The 22130-nt window shown below is 37.5% G+C and overlaps 1 protein-coding gene across 2 annotated transcripts in view; it reads right to left on the reverse strand.

Annotated features, from left to right (window-relative positions):
- LOC308176583 (uncharacterized protein) overlaps positions 1 to 22130 on the reverse strand; it is a 288961-nt gene that overhangs the window by 211793 nt on the left and 55038 nt on the right. The gene's annotated exons all lie outside the window — the stretch shown is intronic.

The raw sequence follows: 22130 nt of genomic DNA on the forward strand, positions 1-22130 counted from the left end.
GATCTTGGAACTGGGGAGCAGACCCAGAAGGGAAGAAGTGGAAATGGATCTTTCAAGGCAAAAGCTGACACCAAAATCGATACCAGAGAGAACCCTCATTACAGCCACTGTCTAGTCGTTTCCCATTTGGCTTCAGGAAGCAAGCTTCAAAGACCACGTGTGCTATTTGAGTATCATACATTTGATTCTTTTCTGGAGGGTCTTTGTTGCTGCAGGTACAAGTGGACACTGGCCCTGGTAGTATCTAAAAGAATTGTCTGGGACCTCTGAAAAGTAACATGACTACAGATAGAATCAGTCCTGCCATACAACAGCGAGACAGACCACACTGCTAGGTTTATTTTCAGTGACTTATATCCACTCAGGTAGGATCTGCTATCAGCACCTCACAGCTCTATTTTTTCTCTCCCCGAAGAGATATTTCCTCTTTTACCTCAGCAGCAAAGTGCCGGTACACTGAACAATGTCCGTTCTTCACAGAAATGTTACAAAAATTATGTATGTATTCTCAAATACTTGAGTAATGTTTTCATTCCTTCATATCAGGAGTGACATCCCAGGCTGAATGAAGACACCAGCAGGTTTATAGCTGTATGAGTGTAGCAGTAACACACCAGCCTTAGGACTATCAATATAATGAATGACTTTGCCGAGGAAATGTCACTGGTGATGTCCAAGAGCACTGATACTTCATACAAGGAGAGCTTCTACTTTCAAGCACAGCCATTTGCCACAATGCACTTTCATGCCAGGGCTCAGCCTCTTTGCCAGATGAACATCAGAAGAGCTCTTGGGTTTTTCACACTTGTATTTCGTACACACACTGCAATCTAATTTCATGCAGCGTATGCAGTTCTACAAACTTCTAATTCATATCATGAATTACAATGCTTATAAGCATTTCTTTTCTTGCAAATACATATCAGAGTTTAGTTCTATTTGCAAAATTGCCATAAATGCCAGGTTGAATAAGCTTCTGCAGGGGTACTTTCACTCCGGGGAATCTCCTTCCACTTTGAAGAGGCTCTCCGTATGTCATCCTTTGTGGAGAGGCAGCACAAACCCTGGGCCCTTTCTAAGCATACTCCATATCTTACACGGTGCGCTAACCTTGAACTAGCCTTTTGCACAAATTCATCCCAGTGAAGTTGCCATTCAGACTGACAGTGGAGCCAGAAGTGAAATATAAACTAGTAACATCTCATTTTACATATAAATAAGATACACGCTAGCACACTGTGTTTCTTAAACTAGCTTTTTAAAATGTGAATTTCTCGTTTGTTCTTAGCATTATCTACCAAAATTTTCTTTTTATTATTGACCGAGTACTTACTTTTAGAGAAAGATAATTTGATACAAAAACAAATAGGAGAATGGCTTTTGAGACTGTATTATTGTTTGTGAAGCTCCAGAACACAAAGTAACAAGAAGGAACTGTTTTAATTTGCAAAGAATTCCTTGAGTGATTACTTTGTTTTCCTGCAATTTAGATCTGCCAGCTTGGAAATGGCTATTTAAAGGTTTGTGGGGGTTGTCAGCATCATTTTAGAACTGCATAGTTTTATATTAGTGGAAGGTGCTTTCACAGTCAGCTTGTATCTTCACTATTTAAATCTCCTAGTTTTACTAGGCAACACACACACCTTGGGATATATTTTCCACTTGGCTGAGGCTTGAAATCCTTTTCTGGTGGCATAAGTTGCCCGGTAAAATGTGTGCCTATTAAATAAATTGCACCCACAGTTCAATGAATGGTGCAAAAATGTATATCCCTGAAGGTTTAAATAATAAAAAAAAACACCTTTAAATACCAAGCTAGCTTATTGCTTTTGAAATTCATTCCAGTTCCCTGATGGATCACATTTTGACAAAATGGACTTTTTCATGCATATTTTTTAATTTTATTTTGCCAAAGTCCCATTTTCGACTGAAAACATATAAAGGGAAAATGGTCAAACTAGCTCTAGCTAGAACATTGCAATCAGAATGATAAGGCCAGCAGTCTGTTAATATCACCTCTAAGGACTAAATTTATTGGTGGTGTTAAGGGATGAATTTAACACACCAAAAATGTAAGTCAGTATGATTATTATCTGTGGAGAAAGGATGTTTCTCATAAAGGTAAAATGGCATGCATGTGTGAGGTGGATCCCATGGATTTCTGATGAACTGGAGGTGTTTATAAAATAGCCTCTATGAATATTCCTGTTTCATTTGTTTTTAATGGAAGATGAGACACCTCAGAAATCTTTCCATGCAAAGATTTCTGTATTGCCTGGGAACATTTTCACAGCCTTTGGCTGAAGGAACAGATTCCAAAACTTTTGGAGTCCATAGGCATATGAGCTTCCTGAATTATTCCAAGAAATCAGATTTCCTCAATATATTCATCCTCAGAATTTATTGGTTTAATTACTGGGTCAGCCATCCCTCTGTCCCATGTACAAAGAAGGATGTCTTGTTATCTGTATGTTTGTTTTCCAATGAAGTCACAGGTCTCCACTTTGTATAAATAATGCTATGGAGCCATTTAGCTGGCTAGAGAGAATGTGTAAATTATATCATGGTTACCTATAATACAACAAACTGAGTATTGTTATAAAAATAAATTGTAGCCATTGTGTCTTACTAAAGCTGTAACAGAAGAAAATTAACATCAATAGGAACAATAATTTACACATGCCAGAATTTTCTGAGTTAGATAACTTTAATTCTCTGGCAGGTAACACTGTCTGAACTGACTTCTGGTCATTTTCTTATGACTAATTTCTGCCATTGATACTTCCACTGGATGTCCTAAAAGAATGCCATGATGCATTTATATTCTTATAGATTGGCTACTGTCAAAAATAACATACCCAAAAAATACTAAAACACTGACTTTATCTTCAGCTCTGAAATTAACATGAGTCCAGAGGATTTTTCAAACCTGGTCTTGTGTTGGCCATATTGAATTACAGATGGTAATCCTATGTTATGTGACTGCACATCTCTGTGTGTGCTAGCCTGAGATTTTATGATACAGATGGCACCAGAACTGAGCTTGAAAACATAATATGTTTTAAACACAAACCTTCAGAGATGATCTCCTGGCATTGGATAAAGTTGAGAATGCACGCTTGATACCTGGCATTAGTTAAAAACAGCAGAAAAATTAACAAAGCTGGTAAACGTTTGGCTTCTGAGATAGCACGTCGGCCCAGAGCTAACATCATGAAAGCAGTTAGACACACAGGCAACTTTCCTTCAGGGCTCCCATTTACCAAAAGAAGTGTGGAGAAGAGCCTGCACTAGCTCTTTACAAGAGGCTTAGGTTTAGCCCCTGTTTGATGGAGAGGACTTTGTAGCCAGGACGGATTCCCATCATTTCATCACTTGCATCTCCGAATGTTCATACACAATACACTGCCTGCTGTCACATAACTCAAAAGCAAAGAAATACTGGAAGGTAGAAACTCTTGTCCTGGTTGTGCTACAATGATGAGTTTGTTGTTTATTTTAGATTTTTAGATAAATTCAGAACATAAAATGCAACTTAAAATTGTTGCTTACACTTTTTTTTTTTTTTTTGGAACTAGGCTTAATCAGACTGAGTTTGGACTCAGATGGAAGCAAAATACACAGTACAAAGTTTTCCAGGGAGATCTATTCCTAAAAGATCTGTACCACATTTTACTGTAGCTGCTCTAGACATAATCCCTTGTCCAAAGGGAAGGTCATTTTATTGGAAGGATTGAAGGAAATTTTATTCCACTGGGCTGTTGTTAAAAGTGAAAAATAGTAAACAACATGAGATAGAGAAATAAAAAAACTAATACCCACCCAATGAAAAGTAGTAGTCTAAATGGCTTGACACTAGTCACTATTGACGTGTGGGTTTCAGTAAAACAAGAATATTGAATGTCATGTTGCCCAGCACTGCCCTGCACTAGAGTCTGGTCACAGTAACAAAATATCAGAGCTACCAAAATAAATCCAGGCCAGCACGGGGTTGAAACACAAGAAACTAGCCATTTGTTTTGCTTGCTTTGGCAGTAGATTGCTGTAATGCCTTCCACTGTCATCATCAGACACTGGACTAACATCTGTAGTGAATGCACCAGAAGAACAAGGAAAATAGGACCTTGCATATCGTTGTACAGAGATCAGTTCTGGACTTGTCACAATGCTAGCCCCGATGAAAAGGTGATCACCTGCAGTTCCTAGGAGCACACCAAGGGAGAACAAAGAAAAGGGACAGAGCAGGTCCATTAACTCCAATTAATGTAATAAACCTCCCCTGAATTGTGTTCAATTTTAAGTCTAAGTGTGTATTATTTTCCCTTATCAGTCTTTCCTTCAAGCCATTAGGAGTCTGAGTCTTTCTTTCCCCACAAATGGAGATTCTACACAAATGTGGTCCCACAGCGGGAAACTATACAGTATAGTATGAAAGAACCTTTTATCAAACTTAAAAGGATTAATGCATTTCTTTCAGCAAAAGCTCTGCGTGTCTGCCAACTCAAGCAGTTTATAAAAGGACCAGGATTTTTGTTTAAAATGCAGGTAAAGCCCAATTATCCAACGTGAAATCTTGAGTTGTTGGTTTGGGATCCAAATTTTTCATGGGAGAAGCAGCCCTTTCAGCAAGATGTGCTGGAATACTGGTGCATGTATTTGTGGACAATGAGCCATGAGAAGAAGAGGAAGATTTAAGCGTTTAACATCTCGGGCTTAGTACTGTTTTCAGTTTTGGGGCCAGGGTAGCTTAACTGCAACAAAGCCTGTCATGATTTCGATTTTCATAACGAAAAGATTTGAACAGTTCCCCTTAGAAATTCTTTTAACAGCCATTTTTCGCTGTGCTTTTTAGAGCAGTAAAATGAAAATTAGTATCGATTTCTTGTCATTGTCACAGAACCGCAACCCACAAAAGCATTAGGTGCTACAATGGTGGACATCACAGAGCTGAATGGCTAGGCATTCAAGCTCTAACAAATCCTCTTAGGATGGCTATAGGAGTTACCTCCCCAGTTGCACTCTCTGTTCCTCAGCCAGCGTTTACCACTCCCCCAGCAGAAGGAAATGTATGCCCAGCCGCCAGCCATTACAATGCAAAGTCTGACATTTTAGCATAAATCCACCTTTATGGCTATACAAACGAAGTGCTCTGACTCGGGAGTTTTGGTGATGGTTTAACACTAGTGTTTGCTTCACCTTTCAATACCGAAGGTGTCCCTTAAAGCAGAAGCAAATATATACCTTCTGCTCAGAGAAGGAGTTCCCAGGTCATTATACTAGCTTAAACTTCCAGTCAATGTAATATTCTGAATAACATATTGATGTTTTTTAACTTGGCTCTTAATAAAATTGAGGATTACATCACAATTGCATTAGAGAATTATAAGGATAAAGAACTGTAACCAGAGAGTTAAAATCCTGCATTGACATTGAATCTAAAATTAAAAACAAACAAGACAAATTGTAGCCTGAGCAGACTCCTACATAATTTGGAATTTCGATGCATTACTTCACTGTTAATCAAAGTCGCCTTTCTTTTAACCTTAACTGTTTGAATATCTCTCCTGCCTGAATGTCAATATGAGCCAACAGTGAAGGTCAATGAAAGTACCTTGCCATTCACACCCTGTCCTTTATCAACACGTTGTACTTGTTGGGAGTCAGACAGATGAAACACTGAACAACATCAGCAAAACCTCCGTTTTTTAAATCACAGGATTTTTTTTTCAATATTTCAGTTAAATGTAGAGCTTGTTGACAGACTCCATAAACGACAGACACCTTGGTAAGTGTCAGAGGGAGGTGGGGAGCTGTGAAATGCCATTATGTGTAACTGAGCCAGAGGCCTGTGACATGGGTAAAAAGCAGACCTATTGTCTTCATGATGGAAAAAAGCATATTTGCCACCAAGAGGCATGTTATTGGTAAAGAAAATGAAAATAATGATGCAGATATTTGGAAAGTAAATTTCAAATACATAGGCAAAAAGCATTTATTGCTAGTATTCCAAGGGATGAGTATTACATTTCCACCGATGTCTATAAGATTTGATGATGCTCAGCAGTTGTGAATATCAGCCAACCATTGTGAATGCCAACCATAATACAGAGTACAAGAAGAGCCCAAGAGGTGGTTCTGCTGCTCTCTGCCTGTTTGCGCGATGGTATGTGGGGATAACACAGGTGCTGAAGATGGGTGGTTCTTCTCTTCAGGTGAACGTGACAAGGGGATATTCCTACTGGACTCAAGGGCAACACTAAGAGTTTCTGGACATTTTAAGACTGAACTAGAGAACCGTAGCATAGTGTTTATGCACAGAGTCAATTTAGCTACTGTAAACTGTTTCATGATTTTAATGGTGTCCCTGGGACACTGCTGCTTAAAATGTGCTTCTAATTTACATTATACATACCAGGAGACCAGATGCTTAGACACTCTCTTAGAGTGATGGTTATACCACGTTAAAACAAGCGGAAGACATTCAGTATCTTTCTGAAAGGCATTCAGCAACTAGCATCACTGAGCCCAAAAACAATTTTGGATGCTCATCAGCTAGGATTTCAGAAGTGGTGAATGGAAATCACTTCCCACTTCCCTTTGCCTTTTCAAAATCCTAGATTTCACAAGCAATGGCAGCATAAATCCAATTACAAAAACAAACAAACAAACAAACAACAACAACAAAAAAAACCACCAGACAGTCCAGCAGAATGAGACAAAACTTGGAGGTTTTTGTCTGTCAATGATTGACACATTTATCTTTAAAATCTTTCTGGGTCCAAACATGTTGATGGATCGCTCTATGTTTAGATATGCTTTCACTGTGATTTTGCCATCTGCCATGACCATAAAAGGAAACCTGAGAAAAACGGATACTGAAAATTGTGAAAAGATCTAATTATGGTACCTGGTTCTGCTGCATTTGTAAACTATAAAAAAACAGGAACAAGCACACTCAAATTTGAAAACCTTATCTGCAGAGAAGGCTTTTATACAGTGAGATCCTGTTTTAATTAAACCAACCTCCTCTGCTCCTGAACAGTCTGCATTCAGGGCCTCTTGAAAGAAGCATTTAGTCAATTAACTATTTTATTAACCAATTGATTTTTCCTGTTAGTCCTTAACTTCTTTGTACCTGTTAGGAATCGTTATGAAAGCTGAATAAATTGGTTTCTTTCATCTCTAAAAGGCAACAATAAATAATAAAACAGGTTGAACAAGTTTTCAGTGGGGAACCCAAATACGAATAAAAATACCTGCCGTGTATCATATAATATAAAATACTAACTGCTAGGAGCAGCACAGTATTTCAATAAATCACATTGTCACACTGACCTTTATTGATATACTGTTTCTCAACTTAAAGAATTGGCCCTGCTGCTTTGGAAGATCTTTTGCTGTGAAGGGCCTGCAGATTCATCACATAACAAAAAAGATTATTTGCCCACCATAGGGCTGTCTAAGTCTATATGCTGAGCAGAAGTGAAAAAAATAATAATGATAAAAACAAAAACAAAAAAAACCCCACAAAACCAAAGTCTTTTAGGGACAGTTTAAATTTAGAGATTTATGTAGAATCACAGGAGAACAAACAGGCATTCCTGAAAGAAGTACAAAATGTGATTTATACTATCATCTACTACAAAGTTAAAAAAAAAAAATTAAAAAAAAAAAAGGAGAGAATGAAGAAAATCTCTTTCCTTTCTAGTAGATAATAAACTGCTTAATTTTATGTAATGTCCTACTGTTACAGTGTTGCAACTATGCAATGACAGTACAGTATTATAAAATGAAATTCACTGCACTGGCTGAAACTCAGCGGATTTATTGGTTATTTGTACTGAAGTCTGAAATGAAAGACCAGGGGGATGTTCAAAGGACACCTTTGTGCCGCAACAGAAAGGATCTGAGTAAAAAAAAAAACCCACATGTTCCCCTCTAAAGAACTATTCCCTGTTTAAACAAAAACGGCAGAAACAATTTGATTCAGATCCGGAATATAAATGAATTCGTACCGCCTATCTGTGGAAATATCCAAATAGTACTCTACAGATTCATTCACACACACCCAAGAGCTGTAGAATTTTTACAGTCATATGCAGAAAACTTCTGCAGAGATTAGTGAAAAGTTCATACAACCAAATGTTCCTCATGATGTTCCTACTGCCTTAAACGATAAAGATCTCCCACAAACTTTTGTTGCTGTTGATTTTAAGTTTGGCTCACACGGGTTTGAATAAAATTCTGACTCAAGATGCAGATGTGCAATGAGGAGAAAAGTTCTATTATCTTGTAGAGTGAAACAAAAAATATATGATTTGGGGATCTCTCCCTTTCCCTGAAGCAGCAGCTATTCATCTCTCTAATTTAATGTTCTGAAGGCTGAAGGAAAGCGTATTTAAGGAACAGTTGACTGACTGCTCAGTAATTTTATTCACTGGACTAAGAACCACAAAGATATGTGAGAGACCTTCGCCTTGCATGATTCCTTGAGTGGTGACTCCTTTTTTTCCATGTTCCAGGTGGTCTTGCACAGAATAGGTATATGGTAGGGACTGACAGGTATACCTGTATCTGATACTAGCATTCATAATTTTCCTCACCTCTTGCTATAAAATCTCTCTTTACAAACCAGTCCATTTATGGCTCTTCAAAGTGTTAGTTAACTTTGAAGAGCCACTGTAGTGATGGATTTTTTTTTCCCTTCTTCCTCAAAATCAAACGTTTTGCTAAAATTCCATACAGAAGTACCCAAGGCTGGGCTGAGTTTCAGGTGACACGTGGCTGTATTACCTGTCCTTTCTCTTCCCTCTGACAGCTTATATTCTGCACTGCTCCATCTTGGTACGGCTATGTATGCAACCTCCTACTTCTCCTTCTTCAGACTGTTCTGCTGTTCCACTCATCCAGCCTTCTCCTACTCTACCTTTCCCCACTCTGCTGATCTCTGCCTGTTTCTCTAGTAAAATTCTACCACTTTCCTTGTACCTCTTCACCTGAGCCTCCCTAGTCCAGTTCATCCCATACAACTGCCACAGCACTTAACTGGCTGCCCAACTGAGACCACTGCCAATCATCACCACTTTCTTTCCTATTTCCAATCTCCTCTTCACCGACCATAATTTTCACAAAGGAGTCTGGATGGGGTCAGAAACAGCAAGCACCACATTTAAATACAAAATTAAAATGCAACCATATGGCACAATCAGATCAAAATTAAGCAAACTGTGCCAGGATAATGCCTCTGCTTTCCCAGAATGTGCCACCACTGATGCAGACATGCCATTCCTTTGTTGGCAATGTTTGCATTGGGTGGTAACACACTGAAGAGCTGAAAGCAGTAGATTTGTTGACATTTTTGGATATACCTGTCATGCACCCTGCCTTCCTGGCCCCAGAACTCTATAGGAGATACAGGGCATAATAAAGTTGATTGATTTGTGTTTGTCACTCACCCAAGTGCCTTTCATTTCAGTGTCCCTCAATCTTGCTTTTTCATTTTCATTTGGAGCCACTGAAATCTCACCTTCCAGAGAATCCAAGCTGTTGGACTTGTCATCTGGTTCAAAATGTCTGCACAGCATGAACAAAATTTACTGTCCTCTGTGCAAACTGTTTTGGTGGCTCTAATAGAAAACACAGCAATCTCTCTTTTATGCTCTGCTAGGAAACAATCTGCCTTTTTTTTTTTTTTTTCACAAGGAAAAAAGTTTTTGATAGAAATTTTGCTGATGCTATATAAAAGAGAAAATCCTCAAAAAACAGCATGCAGCCAATGGTATATACAGAGAATTTGAATAATTGAATGTTCTTACTATAGTTTCCCCTTAGATTTAAAATCTTGGTTAAAATAAAACTTTACTGTTAAATTGTCAAGGCTAAAATGTGGCAAAGCAATTATATTACATGACTCATGAAACACTGTACTCAGTTGAAGTGTTAATGTCCTCAGTGCTAATTTGTTTTTGTGTTTTCTCATCCTGAAGTTCGTTGTCCATTGAAATGTATTACTACTGTATCATCTAGTGTCAATTAATCTGTAGAAGAATTGCATTCCTTAACAAGTCTTTGCTACTGTGATATGTTTTTTAGAAGTTTTAAGGGCCCCAAGTTTTAAAAAATGGAAAAAGATTTATTCTCTCTCCACACCACCCCCCTTTTTCTTTATGGTTACAATTTTTTTGTATAAACTATATGGCTTGCTGCTGTCAGCTAGAAAGGCCCCAATGGGAGACCCAAGGTCACTAGTAGCTGAAGAGAGACACTGCACAAGTAGTTAGGATGAAAGAATATCCCACTGGGGTTTTGGACTTGCAGTTTCTTGGCTCTTGTGACTTGAAATAAATGTATCATCACTGTCTGAAGCCACCAGCCATATTCTCACTCATGAAGCTAACATTACAGTCAGACTTAAACAGGTGAAGAGGATGAAAACTTTTATCATTTATTTCACATATAATGATACTTTGACTTCTCTCTGCTAGGGACAGGATGAAAATTTTCACTGGCTTCAGCAGACCCTGGAATTTCACACACATATTTTAGAAAAGCTCTCTGCTAAGCAATTTGTTGTAGAGATTTAGGGATATGCAAAGGGATGCTGACTTAGCAAAGAAACCAAATTATTGTATAAACTTAACTGGTCTTATTCAGAACGCGGTTTACTTTTAATAATCCTTGAGGAAGGATTTGTTGTCCTGGGATTATTATTTTTTCATAATTACAGAAGAAAGATACTGAAGTGAAAAGGTATCTCATCTTTGAGGCCTTCCGACTAAGGTCTAGATTACCTTTCAGGTTTTTGATTTCCCTTGTGCTCTTCAGCATGTTGATTAAACCCTTCTATCCCCATCCTTATGACTGGGACTAAAACATGTCTGTGCTTTATTTAGATGCTACAAAAACATCACCGATGAGTGGCTGCTGCAATAGCTTACAAAAAAGAGTCACAAGAATAGAAACATATCTGCGAGAAGAAGTATACTGAATGCTTGTCACATGGGAGACTCAGAGACACCTGTGAACTGGCCACAAAGCTTCACTCTTTCAGAGTAATTTAATGAGCTCAGTCTCCCATGGCTGCACAATAAATAAATAAATAAATAAAATAAACAAAACTCTTCACAAAACTTCCAAGTAGAATAAACCATGCACAAAACTAAAACCCATGTCTGACCTCTTACACTGCCCATTTGAGAATAAAATTTGGCTAGTTCACTTTAAAACCTAAAGGTGCAAAAATAAGAGAAAGGGACTGTAGATATCCTGTACAATTCTCTCACTTACAAAATGAAAATGTCCTCTATACCTTGCTTTAACCTTTTATCTTTAACAGACATTCAGCAGGGAATATACTCAATTAAGTTTGACTTTAGCTTATTATTAATGGTATCTTGGATAAAATGATTTATCAAGCAACCCAAGAATAACCGAATTTTTGCCTCTCCAAAGTAATACAGTAGAAAGCCATCACTGAGATATGCTACTGAAACAGGACTGGACTGAAAGTCTAATGTTGTATTGAGCTGACAGGTCTTGTCCAGTGGTACAACACTGCATGATGGATCCAGATGGACGTGAGATATCACAAGCCACGCTGTCATCCAGTACAATATGAATACAAAGCTTTTTCTGTTGAAAAAATGGGGGTTCCTCAAAAGTTAGCTGTCAAAGTAGAAAACTGCAGAAGGTTCCTCCACGCCAATACTTAATATTCAGGAATCAACAGTCTCGCAATAAATTTATTTCTACTCACTCACTGGATCTGGAAGAAAGAATACATCAAGAAATTCTATCTGTCCTTTGGGTCCTGATGAAAAGTGTGCTTTCTTAACAAAAAACCCTTGAAACTCTACCTGCTTCAAACAGAAATCGCACATTGTCTGAAAACTCAAGGCGACAGTCAAAAATGAGATCCCTGGGAGAGACAGTGCATGAGGCCAGAATGTTGCAGCTCCAGAATTTTCACAATGGAAATAAACAGAACATCAAGCTCTGGTGTACACCAAAAGTGACAAAATTAAGGGCTACATTTTGTCTTTGGCCTTCATAATCATTCACAATTCATCCTAACTGAAGTTGCTTGCATACAGATGAAGGAGAAGAAAGAGATATGTGTTTTGAGGGTCTAACTTAAATGTCAAAAAACAGGAATTAGTTTCTTTCTATATCACTAAGTATAACTGCTGGTAAATTGGGTTGGGATGTCTGCCCTCTAAAATCATACTTCTTTTTTTTCCATTGGTTTACTAAAGATCTCATGGGAGGCTTGACTTTGTCCATTTCTGTTTCTCCTTTAAACGACTGAGAACAGAAACAGTAAAGTCTAGCTTCAGTGAATTTGTTTCTAATTTTGTTTTGGCATTTAGCCACAGCATTTCTTTCTCTTCTTTGCTATTGCAAAACAGCTGTATGTTACCCATACGTCACTTATTAGACAGCAAACCACTGAAAACCAGACCTTTGATCTTTCCTCTGTTCAAAGCACCAGCAACACACCCTTCAGTGTTTAGATCATTATAGAAAGATCAGTGGGAAGACGAGAAGATTAAAATAAAGTATTGCAATGTAAACATATTCCTTCCTGTCAGAAACCCAACTCCACTAGTAAACTGAGAATGCCCCAGGAGAGCAGCAGCAACTGAGAGAACACTGCCCACTCTCTAGAGAGCAATTCTTTCTGTCAAGTGCTCTCTTGACTAAAGAGCATGGCTGTCATGACAAATCACCTCACAGAAAAAGACAGTTCATAGACTGAGATACTCTGACCTCAGATTGCTCGATCAGGCTTAGGCTGCAGGTCCTGTGACACTCGTGCATCGTGGAGAAGAATGTAAGTATTCATTTGGAGAGCATCTGATAGCACACAAGGTGTGCAGTGGACATGGCCCTTTGCCATTCCCATTCTAAGAAATATTACAAAGAGATGGGATGTGGGACAGGAGGTCAGGCTGTACATCCTTTTCACATGTAATATCTGAATCTACTCACAAGTAGATACAACCACATGAATTTTATCTGTTGCTGACAGTGACTTCCAGTTTGCCCATAAGGTAATCTCTAAGGAGACACTGATTTTCATCTCCAGGATGCCACACTAAGAGAAACTGGTGTCTGCCTCTGAGTACATCACTTGTCAAAACTGATCCTCACAGTAAAGAACCTAAGCTGTAGGAAAGATTTCTGTACGAACTATGGATACACACTGAATACAGTAAGTATGACACAGGACCTTCTGAAGCTGAGTGACAAAAGTTGTAACCGATCACTCAATCTAAAGTGCCAAGAACACTAACGTTTTATACCTGGAAATTTTAGCTCAAACACAGTTCTTGCAATTCATAAAATCATGGAAGAATGGAAGTTGGAGGGGACCTCTAGTGCTTGTTTAGTACCACCACCCCCCCCCCCCCCCCCCCGAGCAGTGTGAACTACAGCAAGTTGCTCAGGACCACGTCCACTTGAGTTTTCAGTATCTCCAAGGACTGAGATTCCACAGCCGCTCACTCTGGGTGACCTGTTCCAGTGTTCGATCACAATTTAATCACGGTCTACACAGTTCAGAGCAACTACCCTCCTTACTTCATTTTCTGTCCCTGCCTTTGTTTTCATGTTCTGCCAGATCAATATAAACCTCATTTGGGCTCTGTGCATTCAGCCTCTCTTCCTAGAAGTCAAGGAACTGTTTTCCTGGGATTTCCTTTTGCTTGTAAGGCTATACACCTTTGGCAAACTCTGGATGCGCCTCTACACAGAGGCTATATACTGTATCCTTCAATTTATCCAGACCTTAAGATACAAATATTTGATGAATATGCTCTGAAGCAAAGCACTGGGAGACCATGCTGAATGTACTTCATTTAAAAATACATGCATACATACACACACAGGAAGAACACAAATATGAAATATATTCACTGCATACATTAACCCTACATACATTCAACCTCATTTGCACGAGTAGACCCGATAAACTCAGAGGATTATCTAGATTTGTAAAGTTATGCATCAAAAAAGTATTTGCAAGATTGAAGTATTTGCAAGATTGAAGGCATAACTTTGTAATTATAATGTCCAGACCATCACTCCAAGCTATTCTATTCTTTATGGTGGGGAGTTTTTCTTTCTTTCTTGTTACTCACAATAGCCAAAAGTTTAGAGTTGCCAGGAATAATTTCTTTATTATCCAGTTTATTCTGCCCATCTAAGTCAAACTTCATTCTCACCTAGCTTTTATTGTCCTGAGTTAGCTAAACTGTTTAATATCTTTAGAGAAGTGCATACAAAATCACTACAGAAAATTACATCTGACAAACCAGCAAAATATTTTTGCATCTTCAGGCTTCTGAATAGCTTCACTGTATCACCCTGTGAATATCTGTCCAAATTATATTAATGAGTTTATAGGGCATTGGGAACTCTAGGACCAGCAATTCATTTCACATGGCTTCAATAGCCATCAGATGGTTGGGATTATCCTCTATTCTGTGCTGAACTTGGTTAAGATTTGAAATGATGAATAAGAGCTATAAATCCTTGCACTTTCCTTGACCATTCCATTTATTTAAAAAAGAAAAAAATCAGTTGAGCAACGATGTATGTTGCCACTGTACTTTATCTATCAGACATTTAACTCTGCTCTCAACTGTAAAGATAGACTGATATCATTCTTCCTGTCAGCAGCTCAAGTAGATGATTCTCATGCATCCACTTGCATTCACAGAAGTCAGCACTACAGTTGTTAATTCTCATAAATATGCTTTGATTTTGTGAATTCTGATATGCTTAATCTACGTGAAATATCCCTGAAGGACTTCAGAGAACCAAATTTGACTAAGATCAAAGGTCTGGCAGACATTCAAGTTAAGTCTGATTTAAAATGACAAACCATAGACCATCAGCCTTGACTGTGACTGCAGCCCTTTAGGACATTGAATGGGTTTCAGATACAAATCCCATTCATGCTTTGATCATTTAGTAAACTGCTGTATATAAGTAAATAAACTGTATCACAGAAGAATCATATAAACATTTAATTTTACATAGTAATAGACAATAGGACTTCTATGCCAGACAGTATCACAGGAAGTAACCTTCTAATATCAGTCTTGTAAGCACTGGTCTTGGGCACAAATATCCCTTGTGAATTGTATTTTACACTTCTGCCTAAAGCATGCAAGCACTACAAAATAAGGCAGCAAGGTAAAACATATGCGATGAGTATGTTTGGCTTCTCCTGAAGATTACTAGATGCTGAGCTATTGGAACTGTAAAAAGTGTCTCAAACATAACTGAACAACATCACTTTACACCTGCTAAGGATCTGACTTTACATAAACTGTTACAATGCACAACTAAAATCCCTAAAAACACACAGATACACTCTTCTAGTCAATCCAGATCATCTTAGGCTGCACAATGAAATAAGTCAACGTCAGCAGTTTGATAAAAAAACTTCAAAAACATGGTGTCATTATGGCTTTGATGTTGTTGAAGATTGAACTGCATTTGTAAATGAATGTACTGGTGGTACTAGCTGAAGCAGAGTGCCTACAATAGCAAGTAGGAAAAACAGTAAGAGAGTCCATAATAATACCCCCTTGCCTTCAAATGAAAATGCTTTCTCATTTAGGTAGGAAATTGGACTCATAAACCTTAGCTAAGTATGACCTGATTCTTCTGAGTGTCTATCATCATGGATAACTACTGTATAGAAAATAATTTTAGATCTGCAGCTCTTTGTAATAAGAACTGTCTCTTTTTGTATCCGTTACTCATAAAATAGTGTATGGATTTTGTGCTGTTATATATAGCAGTACAAAATCGGTGCTCTTTCAGGGCAAAAATCTATGTTAGAAGTAAAGTAAGTTTTTAGATACTGATGCCTAATGTAATGATTCTGTGACAATTAGCTAAAATATACAGACCGGTCATAGAACTAATTTAAGTTAGTCCCTGTTTCCTAAAAGAGAAGATTCAAGTATTTCTGTAAGGGGTCCTTGGCTCCTGCAGTTTACCATTTCAGCAGACTGTGCAAATAATTTACTGTCTCTCATTTCACAACTGATTGGCAATTACAGTTATATAGCACATTTTCACTAAGAAAATTATGTTATGGGAAGATGTATTACTCATACAGTCATAAGCAGCCACAAATTAGCCTTTGGTATTCCCTTTGTAAGTTAAAAAGAAAATCACCAATCATCTTCCTTTTCCTGCAAGTACATTTTAGGCTTGATTTTTAGCTTCAGAATGAGACTGAAACAGACAAGATACACTCTTTTAGCCAATGCTCCCAGAATCTTTGCAGCCTAGCAGCATGCACTGCTTTCCAGAGCAAGGTTACGGTATTAATACAGTGGGACACCGTTTGGAGCTAGCTACCGTATCTCTTCACCTCTCCAGCTTGTATCAGATTTTCTTATCTGCATGCAGGGGCAAAGGTCTTAGCTTTAATTTAATGAGCTTAACAAAAGCAGATATGAGGGCTTGGAACAACCATTGGAAATGTGAAGACTTACCCTCTCTTTTTTGCCTGTCTTTCTTGCACAGGTGAAATGTTGCTTGCATCTGACTGGAAATACTTTTGCCCTTTCATACTTGCACATGGCAAAGCCACGGCACATTAGGTTCAATGACTAAGAGGTTCAGGCTAGTAATTCATCATGAATCCTTTCATTTGTGAGTACTTCCTTTCCTGGAATTCAGCTCATCTCACAATTAAAAACAAAACAAAACAAACAATAACAAAAACAAAACACAAAAACAAAACAGCTTTTGTGCTTAGCCATAAAACCAGATCCCAACTGTCCAACGCCATGTGCCCCATAGGGATTTTTCTACCCATAGCAATATGAGCAACTGCAGAATTCTAAATTAGAAATTATTATCAACTAGGAGAGATTTCAAATCACATTCCAGTGACACAAGTTTCCTTTGTAAGACTCACGTGCTTGTTTATATAATTATAAATAATGTCTTCTAGTAGGAGAAGGCATTGTTCAATGCAAGTATATTTCTTCTGCGATTCTGTGATGTATTATGTACATACTACTCCTAAGCTGCTGTTCCCTTATTATTAGCAATTTGTAAAACATAAAGCAAAACAACTGAAAATTGAGTTTTCAGCCTGTACATAATTCACAAAGAAATTTGGATCAATAGGGAAATACTTAAAGCACTTGAATATTCAGATTATGAACTGCATGTATTGGAAATGTGGTTAGCCAACTGCAAGGCTCTAGAGTTATCAATTTCAATACAAAACATTTAATGCCCTTTTCCAAGCAATTTTAGATGAATAATAACACTAGTAGTAATCGGTCTTAAGTAGCATAAAGCTTATTTTAAAGGCAATTACACCCATCAGCATGATGTCTTCAAATATGATTCTATGATTCTATGAAATATCATCAACAATAACCCTGAAACTTTGCTGTGGTTATAATGATTCTTATCAGAGCACATTAATACACTGATTTTTCTCTGTCTTTGTTGTCTTGTTTAGATCAGGAATATTTGCTAAGTTTGTAATGGTGCTGACTTACTCCAACTATATTGATGGCATCAATTTTTGCAAAATCAATAGCAAGTTATTTAAAATCAGTAGTTCTCATCCACTACTAGCCAGTTCTTCACATTATTTTAATGGTCAGTTAGAACTTCCTTAATTGAAAGCTTTATCTTCTAGCCCAACAGATAGCCATAAATCACAGGAATCATATACCAGACTAGTTCAGCATTACTTATAATAGGCTCGTGGGTAGCTGCCACATGTTCCACCACTGCTCAACTTCCAGATGACTGACCCTTCACAGAACCCATTACTCTTCTGAGTGACTGCATTCTGCTGATGAGTTTAGACATGGATGTGCTTCAACTCCCAACTTAACAGACTTGTGCTTCACCATACTCCAGTGTGGTAGCTCACAGTGACAAAAAATGAAATAGATTTGTACTGTGAAAAGTATCAGATACAGCCACATTTATGAGACACTAAATGGTCAGAATTTCAATAAAAATTCTCTTATAAAATAAATAACCGTTCTCAAAATATATATATATATATTTCACCTGAAATATTTAATTAAATATACAGAATCAAAAAGCTCCTTTCTTGGGACTCAAAATGGCTTAAACTTGGAGGAAGACCTGCCTAGAACTTCTGTACTGAACTTTCCAAGGAACGTAAGACAGCTTTTACACTCAAAAAAGGGAAGATTTTATTGGAATATATACTAGTAGAGCAGAAATTAAAAGGTTTATAAGTAACTCTTTCCCAGTTAGCTCTGTCTCTACAGATGCATCCTTGCCTCCTGACTTTTAGCTTTATGAATAACTTTGTGAATTGTGGGAACTCCAGCCCCATCCCTTTAGCTCCCTTGAAGTTTTTGTCTTTTCTGTGACCTGGTTGCCTGTTGTCTGCTCCTCTCATTCTCTCTGCCTGACCCACAAGCTCACAAATCCTTGTTGTGACCCCTGTGGTAGGTTCTCCTGCCTGCCTCTCATTGCAGTCTCTGGAATCCTCTCTGCCTTGAATTTTCTCAGTTGTCATTAGCATATAAAACCTCTCCTTGTCCTTCCAGCAGGCTCACTTGACCTAGCCACTGTCACTGAGGAACACAACACAAATGAGGGAAAAATGAATAAAACAGATTCTCTCTAGCATATCCACAATATATATATAATCAGGTCAAGTATGAGAACTTGCAACACACCAAATCCTCCTTTATATAGAAGTGAAGGTGAAATAGCTGCAGTAATGCCTCCTATAAACCCTTTTCCTCTGTAGATCTCAAAACACTCTACAGTGGAAGAGAATTATTATCTCCATTTTATTCAGATGTGGTCTAACAAGTAAGGTTTACTAAGATACTGGCAAAGTAAGAAAACCTTGCTTCATAGATTTCGTTTAATCCAGTGATATCAGAAAATTTTATGAAGGTCATCAGTATTACTACTTTAAAGCTGGGGAAGCCAGCATAGGGGTGACATGATATGCTCAGGTCTCCTTTGACAATCAGCATCATACCATGGACTAAGATAGCATCCAATGCTCAGAGGAGAAAGTAGAAGGGATCTTCACAGGAGAGACAGCATCTCTCAAGAGCAGGATCCTTAAATTAATGTGGAGCAAACATCAAGATATATCAGACAATTTCAACGCATGTGACTGTGGAAGCCCATACGTTAAATATTTCAGCACAATGATACGTTCATTCTCCATTACTACATCAGAGTTTCTGATTTTCAAAGTTCAGGATGAATTTAGTTAATTATCTGTTACAAAAACACACTGAAGTATTCAGAACATTATGTAAAAAATACAGTAATTTGAGATTTCAGCCATTAAGGAATCTCTACCCTTAGTGACTGCTGTCATCGTGGATGGTGTGGCAGACATTTGAGCTCTCTATTTGCTGAGGATAACCATAATTCTTCAGGGTAAATTTATACACTATTTAGCAACTCTAGACTTTCTGACTATGTCCAGAGGCAATTAGGCTCTTTATAATGGCATCAGGAGAATCCCAGTGAGATTTTTTCCCCATGCCTCTCTCTTCTGTCTCTCCCTGAATCTCCTTTATCTCTCAAATGTAGGCTAAAGAGGGAAGGTATAATCACATTAGGTCTATGAAAATACTAATGAAACAGTCTCCTACAAGGCAGACCACCCATCTTCTTCCAATAATGTTTGGCAGGATGTGGTAGGAGAAGAGGGGCAAAGAGTATCCTGTGGTTAACCTGGAAACCAGTATTAAGCTTCACTTGTTCTTCAGACAGATATATGCCATACAACCCCCAGTATTCTGATGACATAAGAGTGCCTGAACGCATGTACACACCGAGTACAGGACAAATGCATTTGCTTCCCTTTCTTAATGTTACCTCATTATTATTGAAAACTCCCACATATTTTATATAAAATCATAAACGTGATTGATTACGTTATGTATCTAATCCTTTTGAAGGCAATCAGGAAGCTTTCAACCTCACTAGCAGCCTCACTGAAAGAGATCACCAAGGTGAATGAGATTTCCACAGAGGCACTTAAAAGCCTCTATTTTTTGCTACTTTGTGATTATATCTGCCCCAAAATCATGGGACTGGTCAACCCAGGATGATATTCTACTGGAGTTCAAAGACATTTTGCTGGTGCACAGACTGCAAGACCGTCGGCCACCATAACTAAATATACAACGGCATGTTAAATAGAAGACTTCTGAAACTGTTATAAATGGATTTTCCCCAGAGGTCAAGAAGGAAAAGTCAGCAGCATTTTATTAGATGCCGTACACTTACAAAATTTGGTTTTGGTTTTCATATTCTCTATATTTACTGCATTTGGGTGTGCAATAAGGTTTCCCTGGAACACTTTACACTGTCACTGGTTCCCTCTCATTTCTGCTGTAATTTCTCTCTTAAAGGCACAGGTGAGTTAAATACTTTTTGTAACGATATAATTTTATAACATCTCCTGATTCTTATTACAGAACAAGACAAGCTGAAGTTGTGGAGGTATTTTAATAGTATAACAACTCTTATTTAACTGAAATATCTGTGCTTTATAACATATACATATTTAAAGGAAGTTGATTTTTAATAGTTTAACAATCACTTACTTTGTTGTTCAGTCATTTTTAAATTTCAAATAACTTTTCAAATATTACATCATGTCTTCTTTAAATTAATGATATTTAAAATACAAATGAACATTAACATAATGAACTAGCATTATATTTAAAGCAATGTTGAAAAACAGCATCAAGCAGTTTTAAAAACAATGTTCTAACCGGCAGGGCACTGGGCAAGGAAAACTAGAAGCAAGTTAAAAGATCCAGGGAGAACGTCTTTTTTTTTTTTTTTTTAAGAAAAAAAGTGAGCACTGAAATATACTGATTAGTGCTAGATTAGTGTTGCACAGCACCTTTCCTGAATCTGAAAGGAGAAACACAGTAACAGACAGAAAAATCTGTGAAAATAGAGTACAAAATAGGCCAGGTAAGAAAAAACAGACATTTTAATCAAAGACATGCAGGATTACCATGACGCACTGGACAACGATACAGCAATTACTTCGATCATTGCATCACTCTCACACCTTGCTTATACCATGGCTTCAGACTTCACATGGGACAAAAACAGGAGTTTCAAGGCTCTGAAGCATTGGATGTTTTCAATATTATGCACTCCTGGAAAGAGCAGTATGTTTGGGATAGATATAGATGTAATGTGTTCTTGTCAGGAGGACTTCTAAATTAGTATTTTCTGGAAGCTTTCAAAAGTACTTTGCAGTACTGTATGTATATATATGTATATGTATATATATATACTGTATATGTATATATACACACATGAAAGTTGAAAATAAATAAAATTAAATCTGGTAGTCTTCTCTGGCTAACAACATAGATATATATTCTTGCTAAGCCTCAAAATGTATTTATGTTTAAAAAAAATCTAATAATGATTTTTTCTACATATTGCATAATACCTTCTATGGTTAGTTATTGATATTTCTAACATACTGTACTCCTTATTAGGAAGAACACTATCTTGAGTACTCAGTCCAATCAAAATATTTGGGACTCTGTTGGAGTAAGTTAGACTGTCATGTTTGCTGTTTACCGTTTTTCTCTTCTAAGGCAAAATGAAAGGTTAAATTACAAATAATGAACAAAATATTCTCAGGAAACCTGAGTTCTATTCTTCAGATAAGGAGTGAGGGCAAAACTGCTGCTGAAAAAAAAAAAAAATCATTTCCAGTCCCATGTGGAAACACTTAGAGACTGATAATGAATATGGGAAATTAAATAATATCGGCTAAATTTCTGGAGCTTTTTGGTCTCATTAGGTTGACTCAAAATTATGAATGAAGTTCTTGCCACACTGAAATTGGCATTAGAACTCACCAGGACAAGGAGTTTACCTGAGATGTTGCTTAGTTTAGCAATATTTACAGTTAGCAGAATGAACCAGTTGTGTAGTTGATGCAAGTCAACTTAACTGTCTTACTCTGTCACAACAGCTTAAAATATGAAAATTTGGTCTATTAAATTTAAGCATTTCCTCTGTTGTTATGTTAAACATATATATAAATGTATTTCTAACCACAGCTTGACCTACAGACA

Source organism: Anser brachyrhynchus (genome assembly GCF_964034855.1).
Source record: "Anser brachyrhynchus genome assembly, chromosome: 12".
Lineage (NCBI taxonomy): Eukaryota > Metazoa > Chordata > Aves > Anseriformes > Anatidae > Anser > Anser brachyrhynchus.